General features: G+C 43.2%; 1 long non-coding RNA gene across 1 annotated transcript; it reads right to left on the bottom strand.

Annotated features, from left to right (window-relative positions):
- On the bottom strand, positions 372-5359 carry LOC110387517. Its single transcript, XR_002432547.1, has 3 exons — positions 5177-5359; positions 2040-2387; positions 372-586 (listed from the first exon to the last, which is right to left on the bottom strand). It is a non-coding gene; the product is annotated as an uncharacterized LOC110387517 (long non-coding RNA).

The raw sequence follows: 23327 nt of genomic DNA, 5'->3' as shown, positions 1-23327 counted from the left end.
ATAGGAGGATCGGTGGTGGAAGTAGAGAGCAGATTGTCAATGGACTGGTTTTAAAATGGTCGTTGGCCTCTCTTCCTCCAGAGAGGTACAGAATTTCAGCTTTTCATGTGCAAAGCTGAACACTAATTAATGATTCTAGTCATGAGTGTCCCAGCCAAGAGCCACGCCAGGGTAGCTGAGGGCAGTTTTCAAGGGGAAAAGGAAGTTGCTCTGCTCGTCTCCGACTTGGTAAAAAGACAAATCTCATCTTTGTAAGCCTGAATTTGCACATTCCAACTTATGCCCAAATTTTAAAAATAAGGTAGAAATGTGGCCTAAGGCATGCTCCTGGGATTATGCTTCATGGGATCATAAAAAAACCAGGAGGTGTATGTGCACTGTGCATTCAGATAAATAAGAAATAACACGGCATTCTTACCTGTAATAGGCGCCAAAACATCCTCCATCCATATTCACGAAAGTTTTGTTCCATCTGTCATTCCAGCAAAATTCTGTTATTTCTGGTTTTGGTAAACTTATGCATCCATATCATTTCTCTTGCTTATCAGGATCTCAGTCACATTTGTGCAGTGCTGTCAGCCATATCCTGAAGGCACAGGAGAACTTGAGGTATTTCTTCAATTAGAATTCACAGTTGAAAAAAATCTACTGATGATGCATAAAATCCCAAATTTATTTCACCCCCTCAGAGAGCAGCCAGGAAAACCATTCTGACAACAGCAGCCACCCCACTCCTGCCAGCAGACCTGATGTCAGGGGGGAAGATGAGCAAAGTGAGGTCAAATTCACACTATTACATTTTCAGCTTTAATTTCTCCTTTCGACCATTTTCTCGTATTATCAATATACAGCTGCACTTCACGTAAAAGTCAAGATACATTGAATATAAAACTAACCAAAGTGGCATTTCCTTGAAGTGCCTTTAAATGAGTCACATCTACAGAATAAACTCTATGGCCCATGGGAGCCAAGTGCTGGCCAGACACGGGCTGCTGCAGCACTGCACTCATACAAAGGAAACATAAAGATCAGCCCGCTACAGGCAGTGTCCAGAGATATGGTCAAGGGAAGGAAATGGGCTAAACTTGCAAGTGAGGGAAGCAGAGAGTTGGGAAGGCATGTGAGCTTCAGAAATTCAGAGAGGCCTCTCCACAGGGAGCTCGGTGTAGGCGACATGTATGATATCAGCCAAAGTGAAAACCGAACCAAGACTCAGTTCTGTCAAGTGAGTCTCTCTGAAGCTGATCTTATCTCAGCTAGAAGTCTTCCTCTAACCAAAAACTTGGCACACTAATCAGCTAATCCACTAACATAGCATGAGAAAGACTGGGAGATTGTTATCCATGATGAGCACTATCTACCTCGGGCTACAGAGCTTCATTTAAGTTCATCTTCTCACAGCTTCGTGCCTGGTCTCTGCATCAGAATCACGGTCAGCTGCTCTGCCCTAGCATCTTTCTGCACTGCCGCGAGCAACCTGCAGCCTTCAGCTTGCTCTGAGTGGGGGTTAAGCCAAATGCTTCTGGAGGACCCCTCCAAGTGCAATGAAGCTGGTGTTCTGGAGCTACAAGGTGGCTGAACAGATGCTCTGTAAGAAGGTACACACCACCCTGTGATGCCAGCTTGCTCCCTACTCAAGGGGCAGTTTCCTTACGAGCCAAGGTAACTGCCAACGTAAAGCCAAAGGGGATTAGATCATTAATACAATTGAATAATTTAACCGATGCAATTAGATGTGTGACTAACGTATGATCTCTTCAGAACCTCCGCTGCTCCGGTATGATACCGTCTTCTCCATACAACCCCACAGCTGTGCTCTCACCCAGCATCAAGTGACTGCAGGACTGAATTGCACAACCCCCTTGCTCTGCCTCAAGCAACACGCTCAGATGCGTGCTGAAGCCACGTCCCGTGCTGCCAACCACAGCGCCGACAGGGAACCATCCTCAGACGGAGCACCAGGGCCTGCTCCTCAGCCAGAGAGCCTTCATCCCTTACGTGCCACTAACAACGCATGCAGGAAGCTGACTGCATCTCACCTTGGAACATCCAACCCAACCGTGCGGAGCTCCAGTTCAGCTAGAGATGAGTGTGCTGTGAACAGGGATGCCCTGGTACTGAGATGTCGTTCTCCTCCTGGGACTGGCAAGCTCTGGACGACGTCTCCCTGGATATCCTCCTCTGTCTTCCTTCAGCTGTGTTGAACGTTATTCCAGCAAGCTCCATGAACTAGCTTTCCTTCTTTGGACAGAACAATCAGAACTCAAAATCTGTTTCTCTGCGTACGTAGGAGTGCAGAGGATGCACCAGGTGAGCAGAATGGAAGCTGAGCTGCAAAGTCCCTCGGAGCTCCTACTCGCAGGGCGTGCTGGCTGCTTCTGGTCTACCTGAAAGCAAAAAGTGCAATTCTCCACTACACCGGAGATCAGAAAAACACAGCTGTATGTGGTTAGACAGGATTTAAGGTCTACAAGTGTATGTTAGAGAAATATGTGTTTCAGGGAATTTTCCTCTCTGCTGCCACAAAAGGTTATTGCTGACAGCTGTATATGAGAAATCAGAGTGCGTGTAGCAATCTTAAGGACACCACATGAAATTGCATTACAGCTGTGATGGCAAAAAAGCGACTGTTTCTTTGATGGGGGCTATTACACAGGACTTCAAGTCACATTTAAAAATACTGTCGGTCTTGGATGTTCCTATTGCTCGAGCTGGCAAAAATTGAACCAAACTGTAAGGAACAAAGATGACAACTGCAGTAATCATGAAAGTCTGTTGTCAGAGGGAAAGCTGCATGCTCTTGTAATGCCCATTCATGTGCCCCAAACCCTTAGTTCAGCTTCTACAGCAGGCAAAGAAAACAGGGTGTGTGATGGGCTGTGCTCTGCTTGCCTTTGGTAAGTCAGACTCTTGTGACTTGCTGACAGAAGTGAATGATATGGTCAGGAGGTAACGCTCCCTACCTCTAAACTGGGAACATCTTATTGCTAGGAAAACTTATTGCAATTAGAGAGAAAAGTGTGTGTTGTGGGTCAAGAGATGGACTGTACTCTGTTCCGTGTTTGTTTTCAGCTCACATACACAATGTTGAATAAGTCACTTGAACTTCAGGAGTCTCAGATCCCATTCTTTGCTCACTTCATTGAGCCCTCACTTAGGGCAAACACAGCACTTACTTGCCTTTGCCTGAAGGCACTACTGTAATAAAAAATAAACATTAATAACAATTAAGAGCACTTGGACAAGCAAGGTTAACTGTGGCCTGCTTCTGGCTGCCATAAATGTGAGCTTTGCAAATCTGTCCACAGAAACGGCAGTACTGTAAAGCTGTTATAACCACGACATGCATTCACTGAAGACACCCAGCCCAGGCAGCAGCATTGCTTTTCTGTACTCACAGCTGCTGGGCCCGCTCTGCAAGGTGATTTCTCCGCACGCGCTCTGTTTTGTTTGTTAAAAAACTGGCCAACACTATGGTGTAAAAGCTAATGGGAATGTCTCTGTCGACGTATCAGTTCATGGCAAACACAGAACTCTGAATTCATGCCAAATATAAAGTCAAATGTCTTAACGGAGAGATTCATAACCTGTGAATGGAAGTAAAAGCTAATGCCGTTTTGCCTTTTACTGGTGTCAGTGATCTGCGCTCTCTGTATGCAGATGGCAAAAACCTGATAAGCCTTTATTTGATTATTAGTAAATCTAGATTGCATATGGGCATCTTATTCGAAGAAGTATATAAAATTGTTGGTACTGTCTGCCCTTTTCTCCCCATAAACATTTGTCTGTTCACTCCCCATCTGCTGCTCTGTGTATACACATGCCCAGGCTAATGTTAGCTGAGGCTGCAATACAGCTATGTTAAATAATTTTATCTGATTTGTTGGATGATGGTATTTCTAATGGAAAACAACATGGTAATTTCAGAATGTTACTGATTAGATGAAAATGATATTGCATCAAAGTTACTTCCTTAATTTATTCTGAAAAAAACAAGAAGGATTTCTCTATTAAGATGCTTAATTAAAATCTATCTCTCTCCATACAAAATCTATACTTCAGGTCCTGCATGTCATGTCTGAAAAGAACAAAGGCTGATTAGCATCTTTTACACTCTGCTTTTCTTTATGTCACTTATACATTCATTACAGCAATTCTAGCCAGGTTTAGAAGGGCTGAGAGAAAGGACGCTATTGTATGGACTGGCTGAGCACAGGCAGAAGAACAAAAGAATGCAGCAGAGCTTTTTAGGCTCACGGAGAAAATGGGAGGAGTGGCTGGAGTCCAGATGGGACTGGGGGTGGGGTGCGGTGGGGAGATTTTAGGGCACTTGCTGCTTCCAGGGAGTCTGAGAAGAGCACTTTGCATAAATAACATCACAGGAACTCATGCGAAACTCAGACTGCTCCATCACTATCTCAGAGTTTCAGGATTCCCTCCCAAACTTTGAAATGAAATAGGAAAGAGGCAATCCGAGCATCAGTGGTATGGCACACGTGAACATGCACGTACACAGACACACATCTTTGCCAGCCTTAAAGATTCTACACGTGTACAGAGATGCACACAAGCACACACGCTCACACCCAGGCTGGCAAGAACAAGGGAAAAAATTAAACTCCAGCTTCTTCAATGAAGCAGTGGACTGCGTGTTGCTCTGTTGCAAAACAACCATTCCTGGCCTTTAGTGACTCTTTCCTTAACACATTACACACAGAGAACTCTCAGATCTCCAAATAGGAGAACTTTCCATCTGTCCTGTTCCTGAAAACTGAAGTTTGCATCAGTCCAAACATCCTCTTCGTCTGACGTGCATTTGCATCTGTCAGCTGCAAACCAAGATGTGGTTCAACATAGGAAACGCATAGAAAATCCTTAAAACATCATTTTATATCATATCCAAAATAAGAGGAGGAAGTCCTCGCAGTTCTGTATACTGTCAATGTCATCTAGGCCCATTTTAGCAGCCCAGCTATTCATACACACAGCCAACCTCCTGTTAGGAGATTTCCAAACGAGTGGTAATGAGCTGGGTATCCAAGTCTGGGTGCAACACAGCTTGTCCTTAGCCTCCATCAACACACTTGGTTAAGCAACAGCAGCAGACAACAGACTTCAATTCCCTTTTTAGATCAAACTGAAATACACATATGAGACGCTTCATTTAATGTGTTACCTCTAGTTCTTCCCACTTAGCGCCTGGGAGATGTGTGAAGAAGAGCTGGGCGGGTGGTGGAGCTCCTGCCAGGTCTTGGGCTGTGAGGGGCATGGAACACATCCCGTTCTGCTCCTCCACGCCATGGGCAGCAGTGCAGGGTATGCCCGAGAGCAGGCGGGTGGGAAGGGTCAGCGCAGAGCAGAGCAGCTGCAAAGCAGCAAGAGACATGGTTAGGGTGTGGGTAATTGCACGGATGAGAACAAAACAGACAACCAGAGGAACAGCAGAAGACATAAAGAAGTGGTTTTCTGAGGACCCCTCCCATGGAATGCCTTTGTGTAACTTGCCTTTGTATTTGTATTGTAATTACTATGCTTGATAAAATAACGTATTGACACATTCAGCCAGGGATTCCTTCGATAAGAATATTCCATGGCATTTCTGTCTCAGGCATGCAGGCCCTACAGGTGTAGAAATACAACACTGCTATTCAGCCCCTGACAACTGAGCTGTGGTCATTCACAAAAAGCCACACAGGTGCTGGCACTTCCCCAGCACCTCCCACTCTCTGGCAGTTAACCTCTTTGGGGAGGTTGTGTTACAGAGCTCACTCTCAGCTCAGATGTAAGCTGACTTCAGTGGGGGTCACAGTGATGCTAGCATAGCTACTGTAATCTGATGACCTATGCACTGGAATTTTGAAAGCTATGATGGACACAGCACAAGACAGATCAGTCCTAGTCTCTGAAAGTTTGATACCCTGACAAAAATAAGACTCTGACTGTAATACAGCATCAGCATGAAGATGGAACTCCTGTTCATGATCTCAGCAGTGCAGCCCCAGTACCAATTCACTCAGGGCGCAGAGCACAAGGAAGGAAGAAGCCATCAGAGAAGGCGAGGATGCAGTCGCTGCTGTTAGTATCACTTTGCCCTTTTTACTTCTCCAAGATCCTCACGAGGAGCCTGACTCCCAGAACTTGCACATGCCTAACTCGAAATCAGGAAAGTGGGGCCAACAGACACAGTGGAAAGACAGGCTGTTGAATATTTCTTCTCATCACTGAAGGATCCCTGCTGGTTGTAATCAAGATCCATAAACTTGCAGCTTGAGTCAGTGTGAACACTGAGATCCCAGCTTCATTTATTGCTGCTAAATTCAACCATATGTACACGTTGTATTTTGATTTGCAGCACAGACCCAAGGATTAGGTGAGATTCACTGCGTTAACTTTTCACCATCATGATGCGATGGTACAAAGCAGGAGCTCAACCCAAGAGACACAAAAATGAGGCTGGACAACACTCTGCACTGAACATGCTGTGAACAGTGACCCTGGGCTGGTCCCTGTGGAATAAGACAAATCCCTTAATAGATCTCTTTTTCTCTCGACTTGCATGATGAAACTTGCAGTTAGTGCTTCAGCAAAATATGATAGCGGTCAGAATCTTACTTTGATGAACACATACTCTAAAATGATGAAATTCTCACCGTAATGTGTAAATGTCACTTACTGTTCGGTTTTTGAAACAGCAAAGTGAAAACAAATGTCTTCTAACTTAAATGCAGCACCAAGTTTATCTGAATGCACAGTCGTTTGTAGACAATAAATTAGCTTACCTTACAGACAATAATTTAGTTTGGTAAGGGGACGGCTGATATTGCTGCACTATGTTTTCTGATGCAAATGCATGTGAAGATCAGAACACTGCATGCTGTCCATCAGAGCACTGCTCACTTGGTTGGTTTGTGGTTAGGAAAGTGACTGTTTCTCAGTGCGAACTAACTACATGCCAGCCATGAACTTGAAGTTAAACCAATTGTTAGCTAGCAGTAAAGAGACCACCTGTAAAAGATCTTAATGCAAATCTCCATTGTAAGTTCCTGGGTGGAAATGCATAAATGGATCGGCCCTGAAATCATCTCTGATCCGGGAACGAGCAAAGTTAATCACACACACACATGTCTAAATACAGGGCTGCAAATGACACATGCTTCCCAGCTGTAACCAGTGCAAATACCCAAATTTATACACGCAGTACGTGTATATTGTATCTTGTACAGCCAAGATTTCTTATATAGGGAAGAAGAATATGTAAAATCTAGCCTCTGCAGTAACAGTGTGCCGAAGAGATAGACCTCAGGGTATTTCTTCCCTCATCACAGAGGACAGGTGCCCCGCTGGGCGCAATCAGGACCCAACCTCCGGGCTGCAGGACGGCCGCGTTCCGCGGTGCTGATTTCAGGCCAACACACGTGTCACTCTGCCTATTGATTCATAGCTCTGGCTCATTTCTTACTTTCATTTACTTCGCATGAAGTACGAAGTAGTGAAGCGTTCACTTAAACGTAAGCCATTTCCATTCAATTTCAGTAAATATGGAGTGGATGGGTTAAATGTGCCAAGGCCAAAGAGTTGCACAACCAGGCATAGTTCTCAGCTTTCTATGCTCCTCACCCGACTCACGGGCACCATCAGAAACAAAGCTTGTCTGATAGAATTCTATACCATCCAGAAAACTTTTCTTCATTATAAACCATCGAGCTGAAACATTCCTGATGTTTTACAGTATTCTACATAACAGCACACAGTTCATTTTTGGGAAATTCAAGTTTCCTTCTTTATTTGCTACATACACATCGTGGTGGTAATTCCTCTTCCGTACACCCCTGATTTTCTTTTGCGATTTTGATGGTTCTATGTTATATGCGTATCAAAACGTCATTGAACGCCACGGCAGGAGTAACAAGATAGCTGTATGTACTTTGTGACATTAATACCGAATAGAATCTTGTTCGTAATATAATTGAGTATAACTTTACCTCTAAGCTATTACAAATGGTCTGGATATTTTCACTTCAATCTACACTGAAGATATCATAGTACTTGCTTACTTACATTATAAGTCAGTACCACCTGTGGTGTCTAGGCCAGAAAGCATCCACCTGTATAAAGAAAATTCCCCATAAAACAGCAGACATTTTTTAGTTGAAACGCTGCTGCATTCGGGATGCTAACCTGTCAGCTTCCAAATGTGGGATTCCATCTGAAATCAGTGCCCACTTCTTGGCGTGGAAACATCAGACGTGTGTGTAGAACAAGAGGAAGAACAACATTTGCAGTGCGAGCAGCTCCCAGCGCGATACACAGCACGCACCTGCATGGCAAAGCACTGCCTGTTCTCAGGGCCAGGAGCTCCCAGCAGGCTGTGGCTGTGGCTCTGCCCTAGCCCATCTGCAGCCTCAGACCAACAGATCCATTGCCTTCATTGTTCTTTTGGAGTAAGCTCTGCTCTTCAGAGGTACGCACTGAGCCTGGTGTCTCTTGCTAGCTTTGTGCAAAATCAGGTCTGAGTGCTCTGTGGTTTATTGGCTTATTTGGAAAACACTGAGCAACTGAAAAAAAAATAGCTAAAGATACTATTTTTTTTTTTATGGAGATGTACAAATTAATTCTGTCTTGCTTCTTGGCTGAAATGAAAACAAGGACTGCGGTTACGACGCAGAGTTTCTATGCCCTCATAAGTCTTTCTCCAAGTTCACATCATTTATATGAGTTTGTAGTCTGTGAAGTTGTGTTTAAAAACAAAGAAAGAAAAACCCACACCAAAACCCAGAATGTAGCCACCGCTGGGACCTCTTCAGCTAGCACAGCCCGGCTCTTCTCCTGGTCTCTGAGATCATAACTCTTACGCTTCTGATTCCCTTAGTCCTGAAACTATAAAACCCTTATTTCTATAAGGTCTTTTATTGTCATCCACATAGTCAATGGTGTCATTTTCATTCATATCATTCTGTAGGGAAGTTAGAGGAAATGAACCAGACGGAACAGAGCTATAAATAAGATGCAGCTACTCTGTTCCCAGTGCAGATTCAACAGCATTCTTGTAAAGCCACAAAAATACAGATTGGGAATTATGGGAAGTTTTCTTCTCACTCGACTTCGGAGATTGCATTCACGCGGTGGCCAGTCTTTATTATTGACTTCTGTGAATAAAAGGTGCATTTGCTTAAAACCAGCTCTATGAGTACAAACAACACAGCAGGCACACACTGCATGCGCACATTAGCTCGTGCTTATGAGAAAAATTCAAGAATCACAGAACTCTTAAATACAAAGGATTCCACTTTGAATTCTTCCTTAATGAAAAGAATCTTTAGGGTGAAGAGGAGAATTTCACAGCAAGTGGATTACCACTGGTTTCCTTAAGGGCTTGGCGTGCAATACGATGGATTTCTTGCTTCGAGCATGACCAGGGTGGGTAACACTGAGTACCTTTTTGTGTGAAATGCTGGGGGAAAAATAAAAAGAAGTGCAGAAATCCAATGGCAATTTTGTTGTGCTGACAAAATGCTGCAAATACCGGCTTCATGTAAATCTTTAGGAACAAAACAGGACTACGGGTGCTCCTACGGATGCCTCACATGAGAGCAGGTTTCATCCACGCTCAGCTGGGTGCCACCCATCCTTTGCGCTGTGGTAACTGGAGGGACTTTTAAGTTACAAGGAATAGGTTGTGCAGAAATAAAGCATTAATGAAAAAGGGAATTTAATGACCTAGAGAGAAACCTGACAGTACGGCTAAAACCACACAGGAGTGACAACATCAACTCTGAGCATCTCACCTGTAATTAAAGTGCCGAGAAGCCCAGGTGTCACTGCTCATTAATATTCACCTGTAAAAACAGAAGGCAGAGAGGCAATCCTAGCATGCTAATGCTGGGTCCTCTCTGCACACATGGGTCATACTTTCCTGGTGGGCCAGGGGCACCTTGGGGCTCTGCCATGCTGGGCACGATGCAGCAGATGGCCGCAGGAAAGCCGAGGTAGCGGCACACTGGGGAAGTTTAGGGAGAACTTTCTGCTCTGTTTAATTTATGCTGGGCTACGAACTCAGTATCTAAGGATGAGTCTTTTGTCATATCATGCATCGCTGAGAGATACTCCAGAGATGAATGATATATAAAAAACAGAAAGCGCTGCTTGTTGCCCAAGGCATGTGCTAGTTTGTTGCTGGTTTATGTTTCACTCAGGATGGCTCCATTAGCTCCAACAACCTCAAAAATAAAGCAGTGAAGCGCAATGCTGGTACCTTTGGGACCATCACGATGTTCCAGAAAGGGGAAGCCTTCCTGAGATCCAAGTCTTACCTCCAGACACCAGCACAAACTGCTGCTCTGGGCTGATGAGCGAAGACATTCCTATTACCATGATTTGTGCAGAACAGGTTAGGAGAAGGGGATCTGAAGAATATGACTCTGCATATTCATCCACTTCTGATTACTGAATGAATGCTTATCTTAACATTCAAACTTCCTCAATTTTGGCAAAATGTGCAAGCAGTATGCAAAATGCGTGAAGAGGGAAGCCTGATGCAGAGTAGATAGGCAGGAGGGGCGGGAGTCTGAATTTTAGTATTTCTCCTGTTACCTCTTTTATGGGAACTATTAGCTGTAATTTAAGCCCCAAATGTTAAAAGTGGTATACAGATTTAAGGATTCTTTCATACCAATTAGAAATCATTTCTAGCCGCACTTCAATGAAAAGGCTTTTATCTTTTGTTGTAGTGGGAAATCACTTATCCACTGTAGCACTGGGCATCTGCATAGATTTATTTCTTCTTATCTTTAATGGCATTGGCAAATACAGAGTTAACACATTTCTGCAGCTGTTGGAATACCAGGCTTCTAAGAAAATCACAAGCTTAAGTATTCAGTTAAACCCAAGTTACAATTTAATTAACGTACCAGTGGAATATTCAAGGATGATGTCACTTCACTGCTCCCACTGCACTTGGAGGCAAATGGGAGGACCCCCTGACCTCACCCACGAGCAACCCAGGAGCAGCACCACTGCAATCCCTAACTTGCTGGACAATGCTGATGTATGAAAGGCCAATGCGTGCTATTACAATTTTGTTTCTGCTTTGTCTTTAAGCTTTATTTTCACTCCTTTCCTGCAGGTGAAACTGCGCTTAAATTGAGGGGAAAAAAAAAAAACCAACAAAACCAACCCCCATCACTGATTAAAAATAATTATTTCCTATCGAATTTTAACCGACCGTACAGGAATCACGAAGAGCAATGTGAAGTATTCACTGTCATGCTGGTTCCTTGGTGGTCTTTGTCAAACACCAAGGTTAACCTAAAGCGGAGAGTTAAAGGATGCATCTTTGTCCTGTGATGTCTCTGTGCTGTCCCCCCAAACAGGCCGGGCACGGCGCTCTGTGTGGGCTGTGACCTCCACGCTCTCTGCAGGCCACAAGATCACGACCTTAGGAAAATTGTTTCTCTTTCCTCTGTCACTGTGAATCATTTTCTTAGCTTAACGGAGAAGAGATTTGAAAGAGAGCGATCACCGTTTTTGGAAAAACAATTCAGCTATCAGATCATAACAGGAACAGCTATTTGCCTAGCCTTAGCTTGTATGTATATATTGTAAAGATCTTCTGCTCTAGCTGGCAAACTGAAGACAAGGGCTCAATAGTGGCGTGCTTCACCCGACATTTCTGTACAGCACCTCACACAGCAAGAGGCGACAGAGGAGAGCCAGTGGACTCTTTGGGTGCAGCACTAAGAAGACTGCTGCTAACATAGAAGGTGAAATCATTGGGAAAAGGTGTTTTTAGCAAGTAGGAAACCTGGGGCTTTTAGCACCTGCCCAGTGTCAGCCTCTCTCCTGGGGCCCTCCTGGCACTGAATCCTGCAACGGCCAAACTTTGTGGCTTGGGTCCCACTGCTTTCCCTCCTTCTCCTCCTCCAGCCAGGAGAAATCTGATAATAATAATAATAATAATAGACGCCTCACACCCCAAAGTTCTTTGAAAAAAAAACAAAAAAAAAAAAAAAAAAACCTTGGGACCCCCCATTAATGCTAATACAGCTATATTAACAGGGTTCTCCCAAAACCTTTGGCTATATTTTGAAAGGAAAAAAAACCTGTACCGTCAACTACTGTCTTTATTCTCATTAGCTTTTTTTTTTCTTTATTAGCTCTATACTCTTTTTTTTTTTCCAGCTCCACTTCAGTGACTACATATAATCACAGAAATTTATTTTACATTCATCCTTTATATTGTTCCCTGGCCATCCCTTTGGGCTGCCTCTGCTGTCTCCCTACATGCTGTTGCAGAATATATTACAGAAGCAATTCTGGCCAACTGCTCCCACAAGAGTGGGCTCTTGTCAATGCATTGCATTGATCCGACAGAACGAAGGAAGAGGACTCTGCTCACATCTCCCTCATGCCTGCTGCATGATGCCACCTCCAAGAAATTACTTTCAAATGCTTTATTTTGACCATAGTAACACAACTTTTTGCTTTTGTTGTTTTGTTTGCCCTCCAAAATTACAAAGGTTTCCTGCAAAACACAAAGTCTGAAAGAATCAAATCGATTAGAACCAGCTCACAGATGATCTGGTGAGGACTGCCTTAATTCAGCATGCATTCACTGTGCCATTACAGCTATCACAACGCACAGAGCAGCTCCAGCTCGCCCTCCCACACACCATGCACAAGGACATCAGAACCACAATACTTTTGCAAAACTTCAAGCCAGTTGAGCTCATCCACACCACTTAAATGTATGAGGACGACACCAGCTGAGTTTGGTTTGCTCACTGTTGCACACAGAACAACGGGTCTCTAATACTGATAATGCAGATGGGGCTTTAATACCACTAATTCCACCTGCAAGAGACTGAGAACCTTCCTCATATTCCTCAGAGTGCTGTAACAACAAACTGCATAAAAGGTAGGCTCCTATCAAAACCAGATTGTAAAATGTAAAGCAGATAGGTTAGAAACGTACAGCTTGTAGTTATATGTATTGCAGTAACTTACAATAGATATTGCAGAATACACAGGAATCATTGAAAACAATCAGGGGATATTATCCTCATATGGGAAATGATGTTGCATGGACGCTTCTTTGTCCCCCAAACTATTTTGAGCTGAGAATGTACTTAACAAGAAACATGGGAGGTAGCCTTGGAGTGCATTACAATATCATGATTGGGTGCAGAAACTTCATAGTTTTGTTTCTCATTTTCATTTAAAAATGCTCAGCATTTGTCTTCATCCTGACTTTACTTTCTCCATTCTTGCATGCCAAGTGATGACAAATCTCATCACTTCTGGGCCAACTGGATATTACAGCTGCACAGAAGACACGAGAGTACTTTCAGATGTATAGAAGCTGTCACACCTCCCTGCTGTCTCATCTCCGAGAAGAGCAGAGGCGAGCCTGCAGCACAGGGCTCGGGCAGGACATTGCCTCTGGCACATCCAGCAGTAACGCCAATGAAGGATGATTCTAGCAGGACAGGCTAGTCTGGCTCTTTTCAATATTATAAATAAATGGTGAAACTGCATTATGAGTTTTGCATTACTCTTAAAGAACTCTCTGCGAGAGGCCACTGAAACTGAGAAACGCTGCCGTCAAGATTTTACAGGAGGTTCTCAGTCTCAGGGGATTAGGATTTGGATAATGCACAAAAGAAGCCAGCAGGGATATCCTCTTGAACAAGAACAGGGCTGCAACATTCAGAATGCGATGCTACTTCAAGGATTGCCTGGGCTTTGCCGTGCTTTCTTGTCCCCTCTTCTGGCACTGGGAAGCAGAAGCTAGGAAGGCAGATCAGCCTTCAGGTGCCCACGAAAGGATTGTGGGGAGGAGACATAAATACTTGTCCTGGGACAACTCCTCAGAGCTCCATTTTTCTCTTCAATAACAACAAGGGAATTTTTTCTTATTGATTGCTTTTTGCAATTGAGCTTACCAAATAGAGCTTCCCTCAAATGATTCTTCCAGCTAACCTGATAGAAAACTAACCTTGTTATATTTATTGACAGAACATTGAAATAAATATTATAGGTCTAGAGGGAATGTTTCAGTCCATTGATTTTTTTTTTTTAAAGGAAAAAACAAATGCACCATATTCCCCTTAGCATATTATGCTGGGAATAATCTGAAAAAATGCTTACCCTGTTCAAAATACGTCTCAAAAATTTCTTCCAGTCTCAAAGAGCTCGCACCCTTTTGAATAAATCTGATCTTGAGCAAACAAGCAATTCGCAATTTTAATTATTTTGCAAAATTCTCCTTCTGTGATTTCAGGAAATGAGAAAGAAATCAGTTCACGCCTTTATCTATAGCAGTGAGAAGATGTGAAGTTTTGGTGAACCTCAATGGCAGGAGCATAAAAGCAGCAGAGAACGAGTTGGATGGTAAATCAGCCAAGAGAGTTTGGGGGACAAAGAGGAGAAGGACGCAAAGAAAAAGCACTGAGGGCTCTTGAAGAAAGGGGAAGAAACTTGGAAAATCTATGCAAAGAGCTCCAGGTCTGAAGAAAAATCCATGAAGCTCAGCAGAATTTTGCTTGGTTTTGATAAATATTGTACTTGGTATGAAAATGCCATTCAGAGACAATGCAACACTCAGATGCTTAGCGAGACTGTCTCTCTTCAGCAGCATGAACCAAAGAGCCACCACACAAGCAGCCAAATTGTCTCCTCTGCGAGATTTGTGGGCAGCACACTGAGATTTGGTCACATAAACTCCCAGGGCAGAGGATCTGACTTCCTAAAGACAAACATTTGAAATAATCTGAGATGATAAATGCAAATGTATCACAGTACAATGCCACAAAGCTCCCCCAAACACTGTCACTTTCATTATCCGTGCAGCCTGATGTTACCTATTTCACTCTAAGAACCAAAAAAGACACTAATCTTCTTAGAGGTTTAAAAACCTGAAACTAGACCTTGGAACAGACAATAACGGATAGCACAACTAAAGCCTGTCCCACACTGCAGAAATGCTACAAGCTGCATCTCGATTTTATTTACCTAGAGGGTCCTTCACAGAGTCAAAAGCATTGCTAACGTTGTGAGGAAGCTTTCTGTGATTAGAAGGCCAATGCCCTGCCCAAGCGCAGACAGAATAGCATTATACACATCCCACAGGACTGGGCACAAACCCTGTATGTGTGTGGCTCCAAGCTAAGGGTGCTGCTTCAGGTGGAGCTTGGAGCCTTCCAAGGTTACATCCAACATCTCGTAGGTGGGCATTATGTGCAACAGCTCTGCACACCAGTGGAAAAAGGAGACGTGCAAGGCCTTCTGGATAGCAGTTGTTCATTAAGAAACAAGCAGGATTCTTCTCAGCTCTTTTCACTGTTGGAGCTTTATTTAGGAGAGGCGGAAATGGAGAACAGCAGGGCTGCCTTTTCTAGAACGTTTTCCTGATCCTTAAAGATAGGACTGCAGTCCTTCCAATGGACAGAACTCATACTTTGGGCATCAACATTTTTGAGCACGTACAGACCACCAGTGCATGAGAGTATGAAGTAGCCTTTGTGAAAACAGGAATCCCTTGGTGCTTTTGCGTGACCTTTTAACATGCATTTCCTGGGCAATGTGATAACAAACTTCAAGCAAAGTACTACAACCAGCGTGTCCTTCAGACCTTGCACAGTGCCACCTCGTGGTAATCCAGACCCACATTCTAGAGCTACACCATCTCCAAACACTAAACATCCTCTTAAAATTTGAATACAAAAAGCCAACAATATTTCCTGGCATCATCTCCTGGAAACATCAATGAGCCAAAATAAATATGCAAGTTATACAAAACCTAGTGCTGCTTTCTCCTTTAAAGGAGCTGCTCTTGTTGCATCATAGTAGTTGGCTCAAAAGACCAACTCACAAATTTCTGGCTTTTCCGTACACAGTCAGCATCTGTTACACTGAGGGTCTGTGAATTCCTACAGCACCATTCACAGCAGACTCATTACTAGGGCTGTATGCTGGAAGGTAGACTACCACGTAAAATGCCATCTTGGTTAAAGCTAAACTAAAGCAAGGCAGTCAAATGACTATTCCAAACTCCCAGATGTATAGAAATGGAAATAGGAAACAACGGAGCTGACTGGTAACGGTTACACAAGCTCAAACCTATGTTAATGACACTGTTTGAGATCTTCTCACTGGAGTGAAGGCAAGATGTTTGTAAAGCTTGTAAGAAAAAAATAAAAGAGCAGAATACGAAGAGGTCTGTCCCAATACCAGGGCCAGCAGCCATAACAGTGAGATCAAGAAATACGTGCGAGTGCGCACACCAAGCCTAAAACAAACAACTGAACAACTAAAGCTACATATATTACATGTCTAACAGAGACTAACAGCACCCACTCAAGAAAGTCTGCACAAACCACAGAAGCATTGTGTCACTCAGATACTTCCTGGTATCCAGCAACCAGTGCAAGAATATTCTAAATCAGAAGCAGCATTCTTTTGCTCAGTAGCATCCCATGGCTTCTTCCTCCATGAGTTTGTCCAGTTTTCAAAACACATGGACACTGAATTGAGGTAAAGAGAAGAGAGGGCAGGTCCTCATCTAGTGTGGGTTGGCACAATCCCACTGACCCCACTGGAGATACACAGGTCTGCAGCTAGCAGTGAGCTGGAACACTGTGTTAAACAAAGACAGTTTGCACTTTATGTCTTAAAGAAAGACCAACAGCTGTACAACAATGTCCATTTTGGTACACATTTAGCCAAGTTTTGTTGTACTGTCTCACTCCTCTGTACGTCAAAGATAATTCACAAGAGTTGTTCAAATGATACAAAGATAATTATTACATCTTTTTTTAAACATATATATTTTGAAAATGTAGAATGTAGACAAGCCAAATATTTTTTGTAACACTTTCCTAACAGTAGCTTTGAGGTTGTGTGTATTTCTACTCGTGCATAGGCTGAATCGTACTGCTGTACATTTTGCTTTCTAGAACCCTGGGTAATTGGCAGCAGAAGGTAACCCTTTACAACAGAATGCCTTGTGCTGGGCCACCACAGCATGAGGCCACAGAGCTGATAACTCACCTAACCAGGGGCTGACAGACTACACTGAAAATTGAAAAAAAAAAAAAAAAAAAAAGAAGGAAAGAAAGAAAGAAAGAGGGGGAGGGTGACAGAGAGAGAGAAATACATTTTTAAAGATAACCTGGAGGCAAATATAATATTTATACTTATTTATCCTCACAGCACAATCATAAGCCCCAAAACATGTCTAATGAGGTGGAATTGCAAAATGGCCATGAGTCCTACTTACTTGGCTTCTCAGTGGTCTCTTAGCAGTCACATGGATCCATATTTTTCAACTATGTGACTGCTGCAGGCAAAACTCCTATAAGTAAGAGTGAGAGTCACAGCAAGTCCTTAACTCCCAGTGGTATTCATCCACAAAAATGCCAACCTAGGAAAAATGAGTAGACAGAAAAATAAAAGTTGCAGGGGCAATTAAACACAGCAGACTGTTGCACTTAATGCTTGGTTCGCCTTTGTGGTGCATCCTCTGCTCAAATGAACTTTCATTCCCAGCTTTCCAGTTTGAATGGCCTCAACTCTTCAAGCCTTCAGAAAATACCACAAATATGAAAGAAATGAAAACATGGCAGAAAGTTCCTCGGTCTGGTCACTGTTGTGTCCTCCACCTGTCAATTAGCAGATTCCAGGTTTATTTCAATCCCTCTTAGAAAGTATCTGAAATCTCTTAGGCGCTCTGGATTTTTCCCTTAATGTAACTGAACCTGTACATTAAATCAGTCCTGAGGTAACCAGGTTAACTATTACAGTTTCCAAAAGATGGTCCCAGATTCCTAACATGCTCAAAACATTTCCTTTTGTCTTCATGTCCTGGTACTCTTTTTTAGATGCAAACTATTCAATTGTTAGATGTTTGGTGTACAGCACTTCAGAACCAAAAAAAAAAAAAAAACGCTACAAAAAACCCGTACTGCCTATAGATAGCTTCATCCATGGCCCTACAGAATTGTAGGAGTCCAAGACAGTACATCACCACCTCAGGACTTGGACACTGAAGTATTTTGCTGTGGTTCTGAGGAGCTGGTGTTTCTCACAAGAGCAGAGCAAACTGCTGCTGCTCCAGAGCATTTCAAGGCACTCCCAGATGCGCCCAGTGACCTCAGTGCAGGCTCTGGGACTGGGGAAGCAGCTCTGTAGGGATTAGATTTTCCCTTTCTGAACACCTAAGAAATTCTAGAGTGACTTGCCTATTTTTAAATGAGTTTTCAGGCATGTTTTAGCTCTGCAGTTCAGGTACTGCACAGCTACCAGGGCATGATTTGGGTACATAAATACAATCCAAACTGAACTTTCAGTTGGGGAAGCATCATCAGAAAGAAATGGGAAAAATGTTCAGAATACGGCGTCGAAATAAATCACAACCTCCCAAAAAGTCCACTTCGCAGTCTGAAATTAGGAGCTTGAAGGAAAAATCCAAACCCCCCAGCTAGCAAAGTTCCTGACAGCTTTAGCTGTTACTGTTTGACTATCTTCAGAACTGACGATCAAGCCTCGTCCTGCCACGACACCTGCAGAGCCCCGGGCTGCAGCTCTGACAGACTGACGGACATGAGCGGCCCAGGCTCAGGCCCAGACCCCGATCCAGCCCCAGGCCCAGGCATAGCCCCAGGCCTAGGCATAGCCCCAGCCCCAGCCCCAGGCCCAGGCCCAGGCCCAGGCCCAGCCCCAGGGCAGTGCTCTCCACAGGGCCATGGGCACTGTGCACCAGGCTCCTCCCTGCCATTGCCCTCCTTGTTACAGCTCCATAGACATAAAAAAAAAAATGAAACTGATACCTACCAGGAGCTGTGGAATACAGTGCAAAGCTACTTTTGAAGCTATGAAATGAATGACGTTCATTTCAGCATTCACGTTGACTTGGGAGAGACAGCCTGAGATGACAGAAATGGGTCCCCAAGAAGCATCGTGTCATAGTACTGAGTGTTGGAAAGCTGCATTCTAATCTCCATTTACACTTAGCATGGCAATTAAGTTTTGTCATCAGTGAGCTTAATATCTTATAAACTCTCTCTGATACTGAAGATTTCTCCTTCCTATCCAATTTATGAGCGTTTGTTATGAGAGAGTAAGAATAAGCATTACCCTTTCTCTTTGGAAAATAAGAAATACGCTCTCCTATTTCAGCTTTATTTATAGACATTTATTTAACTAAACAGTAAGTGTAACAGAGAGCTTGCATTACTCTGATACAGAGCTGTTTGGTGCCGGTTTGAGTTCCTGTGAGGTACAAGTTGACCTCTTATTCACCAAACCAGCCTGAAAGCTCTGTTTAGTAATATTTGTAATTAACAAAATATTTAACTGTTTGGTGGGATATGATAAACACATTTTTTTCATTTATTTGCGATCTCCTGTAGAAAACAGAGTACTACAAGGCTGAAGCCAATAACCCACGTTAATCTTCTCGATTCATTCACTGTGTCTTTCACTTCTAAGACATAATTTCAAATCTAGCCCAGACCAAAGTGACAGGAAATCTTTGTGATCTGATTCACAGGAAAGGTCACCGTTAAAAGAATTTCCTAAGCTTTAGTCTGATTTGAACCACAGCAGCCTGTGATGTGGAACAAGTACCAGGGCCACAGCATCACACCCAGGAAAGCTCCTGCTGTCCTTGGTCTTCCCATGCAAAATCACACCGCTCCCTGGGATACAAACATCTCCTAACAAGGAAAGAACGTGCAGCTCCATGCAGACACCTGCTTGTTCCCAGGCCTCCTGACACCGGGCTCTTTGAGGGCTATGCGTGTTCGCCGGCTGCTGCCCAGGCACTCCAGAGGCCCTTGTGCACTCAGCTCATGACATTGCCACCTGTGCCTGGGGAGCTGACCTTTTCAAGCCATCGAGGCTGGCAGCTGTGACACAGGTTACACCTCCTCGGTGCAGAGCTGGTGACAGTCACTTGACCCTCCTTAGCAGCGAGCGAACGCATTGTCTGCAGACAGAGGGGAAAATGAAGTCTGCTTTACGGATTCCTCACCCCACACACACCGAGCCATTTATCTTCGCCTGTGTGCCCCATGTAGAGTCATATTTATGTACCTGTGGGGGCTGTAAGGAGCTTGTTTACTATTTGTTTTCATTTAATGATCTCTGTCATTCTCCCCTAGGAATACCCATATGCACTATGCAAATCATATTAAGCCCTTGGCAATAGTGAGAATGCCTTGAGCAGTAATATCTTGTACATTAGCTCTTTGAATGTAGGCAACTTGGTTACTGAACCAAGCCCTCCCCGTGCTCCCCCCAGCCAGCTCCAATTGCTGATGGAGTCATTCCCCCCAGCCCAGCCCTTCCCAGTGCCTGCTCCAGGCTCCGGGTTCCCAAAGTGTGGTCTGCGGTCCCATCTCTCCAGAAAGCCAGCTGCTTTGCATGCTGAGTGTTCACAGGAGGAGAAAAGCAAACTGATCACTTTTTCTAGCAATATCTTCATTTCAGGCAATGGCTTTGATTGGATGGTACAGATATGATCTGATCGCATATCAGAAGGAAAGTGGTAGAAGTAGAGGTCAGCAAATCATAATTAATCCCTATGGTAAAAGAGCATCCATATTGTGGAGAAAAGGCATCGGAATTGACAAGAATTCCTTTTCTTTAAATGCAGCACTGCAGAAACTTCAGGATTAGCTCTCTGACCCTGAGATCAGAAATACATGTTTCCTGGTAATGACTCCCCTGTAACCTTTGCCAGTCCACTTAACCTTTCTAGATCACATTTTCTTATCTGTGATACAGGGATAAAAATCTTGAGTCACCCTCGTAGAAATCTGGGAGGCCTAAATTGCAAACAAATACGTGATCATAGAATCACCACTTTTGTTGAGGGAAAAAAAATGATGTTTCTCATAACCCCTTGTCACAAGCTTTGCAGTCCCCAGAGTCTGAGTTAGACCTTGTCAGGTCTAACAAGTCAAACAGTGCTTTCAAATGCATTATTTTGAAAATATATATTTCATTTCAACTTATCCTTCATTATCCTTATCCCTGTCTCCTTTTAGCTCTCCCCACTGCTGCTTTGCTATTCTAGTCCACATGATCTGCACTTTGATTAATTAATTTATTCTGATTATTTAACTCCTTTTTCATTTTTCCATACTCTTCTTCCCCGATTTTTTTTTTTTTTGCTTATCTCCCTGTCAGTCTTTTCTTTGTATCTCTTTCTATTTCTGCCCTCAAGTAATTGTTTTTCTTTTCATCTCCGCTTCTTCCATTTATTATCTTCATATATGGAAAAATATACACTAATACCTCCGGGGAAAATAATCCACAATGCAGACACTCAGCGAGAGAGAGGAGATCCAAAGAAGCTGCAGAGCTGAAAGAGATCTAGCCAAGACAGCAAAGTGAAGATTAGATATGCTTCTGCAAGAAGATACGGCTACAGAAAAGGCTAATGAAATCTTGTCAACAGATGCAGAGGCATCACCTTGTGTTACAGACCAGATAGACTTAAATCCCACCTTATACGATTTCTTGTTAGTTCTTATGGAAGACTGCATTACTTTGTGTGTGGCGTGCTGCCTTAGCAATACACCTGTCTATCCAGGTAGGTATATGGACCAAGTCCCCAGCACTCACTATAAAGCTGACAAGGGGAGGCAAAGAGGGTTAGTAAAAAATTAGCTGCAAGGAAAACTGATGGAAAATGCAGAATAGAACTCTCAGCTCGGTCAGGAAGTGGTTAAAGAGCTCGCAAAAAAAGTGGCAAATATAGGACATATCTGATTATCAGGGAGGAGAAATGCATTTTCACACCATGAATAAGGAGATAAAAAAGAAAACAGGGTAACCTAGGTTAAATGTAATGAAAAACATGAGACTGTGGAACTGTGTCTTAGATAAGAGGGCTGTAAGATCCATCACTTGGATCTTTAGTGGCAAGATACAGAGATATAATTATTGTTGTCATTTTAAATTATCCCCAACCAGGTTCTGTACTGCGTGAAATCTTGCCTACCTGCACAAACAGTATAGAGAGGAACTGAGGTTTTCAGAGCCACGGAATGAGGGCAGACCAGGTTTGTTTTCTGCACGCTTCTGTTAGAAACAGCAATTTTTAGTTTAACATGCCCCCAAATATTAGAATCTCTCCCCAAAATGATCAAGTCAACAAGCACGCCACTGCAGTGAATTTCTCCCAGATTCACTCTCACCGACATCAATACAGAATGAAACCATGGAAGTTTCAGCACTATTTTCCATTCAGCCGCAATAATGTTGTGTGAGATGCATGTTCAAACTTGGAACATAATGAGCTTTGTCTGCTACATAGCCACGCTGCAAGTCAGTGTTAATAAAAATATACTATAAATAATTAACAATAATTTAAATATTCATATGTTGTTGGGGGCAAGGCCTTTTATCAGGCAGTTGAGGATACATTAGTGAGCCATAATACATTTTGCAAGGTTAACTTTATCCCAAAAATGCTACCCTAGTGCATAGTGCAATAAGGCACCGGAACGGCCATCAGACAGCTTGCAAATATGTAACTACAATATTCATACTTGATGAGATACCGTTTCATAAATGCTTGATGCACATGAGTAAGCTTTAAAAAAAAATATTGGAAGCATTAATTTCATTTGTCTAATGCTGATACCGTGCCTTTATACCTTTGTTTTATAAAGCGTTATTTCTTTTTTTATCCAGAGAGGCGATTTTTCTTCCGCGGCATTGGAAATGTCACCTTAAATTGTCACTTGAAGGTAGAATTGCTCCTGAGCCAAATGATACTGTATATAACTGCAAACATCGTCTCCCCCAGGTGAGTTTAGGAGCTATGGTTTCCTGTTTTGTAAGTGCTCAGATATGTGGCTTTGCCTCTGGAGCAGAACAGAAAGCCCGTGTTGAGTGTATGCTCTCCTATCCATATGCACATGTAACTTGGTATTAACATGATCCGTACCCACACAGTGATAAAAGGCAGCAAAAAGGTCTTTGTCTAAATATAGAAGCGATGCTGGAAAACCTCTACAACGCTCCCTCTGCACGTAGCTGTGCTGCGAGACTCCTCTCCCTGGGAAGGGATGCAGTCCCGCCAGCACGCTGCATTCAGCGGTGCTGTTAACCCCCTGCTACAGCATCATTAGAGGATGTTCCTAAGCACTTTGGGGAAAAAAAAAAAAACCACAAGGTGGTAATTGTTACATTTCAAGAAGTCCGAAATAAATATGGAAAGTCAGCGTTCCAATAACACCGATGGTTCATTTGCATTTCTCATCTCTAACACTGACTACTCAAGCTTTTCCTGTTAAATGAACGGTCTGCTGCTGTTC

Source organism: Numida meleagris, chromosome 22, assembly GCF_002078875.1.
Source record: "Numida meleagris isolate 19003 breed g44 Domestic line chromosome 22, NumMel1.0, whole genome shotgun sequence".
In the NCBI taxonomy this organism is placed as follows: domain Eukaryota; kingdom Metazoa; phylum Chordata; class Aves; order Galliformes; family Numididae; genus Numida; species Numida meleagris.
Note: the sequence above shows the minus strand (reverse complement) of the source record. Positions and strands in the feature narration are given on the sequence as shown.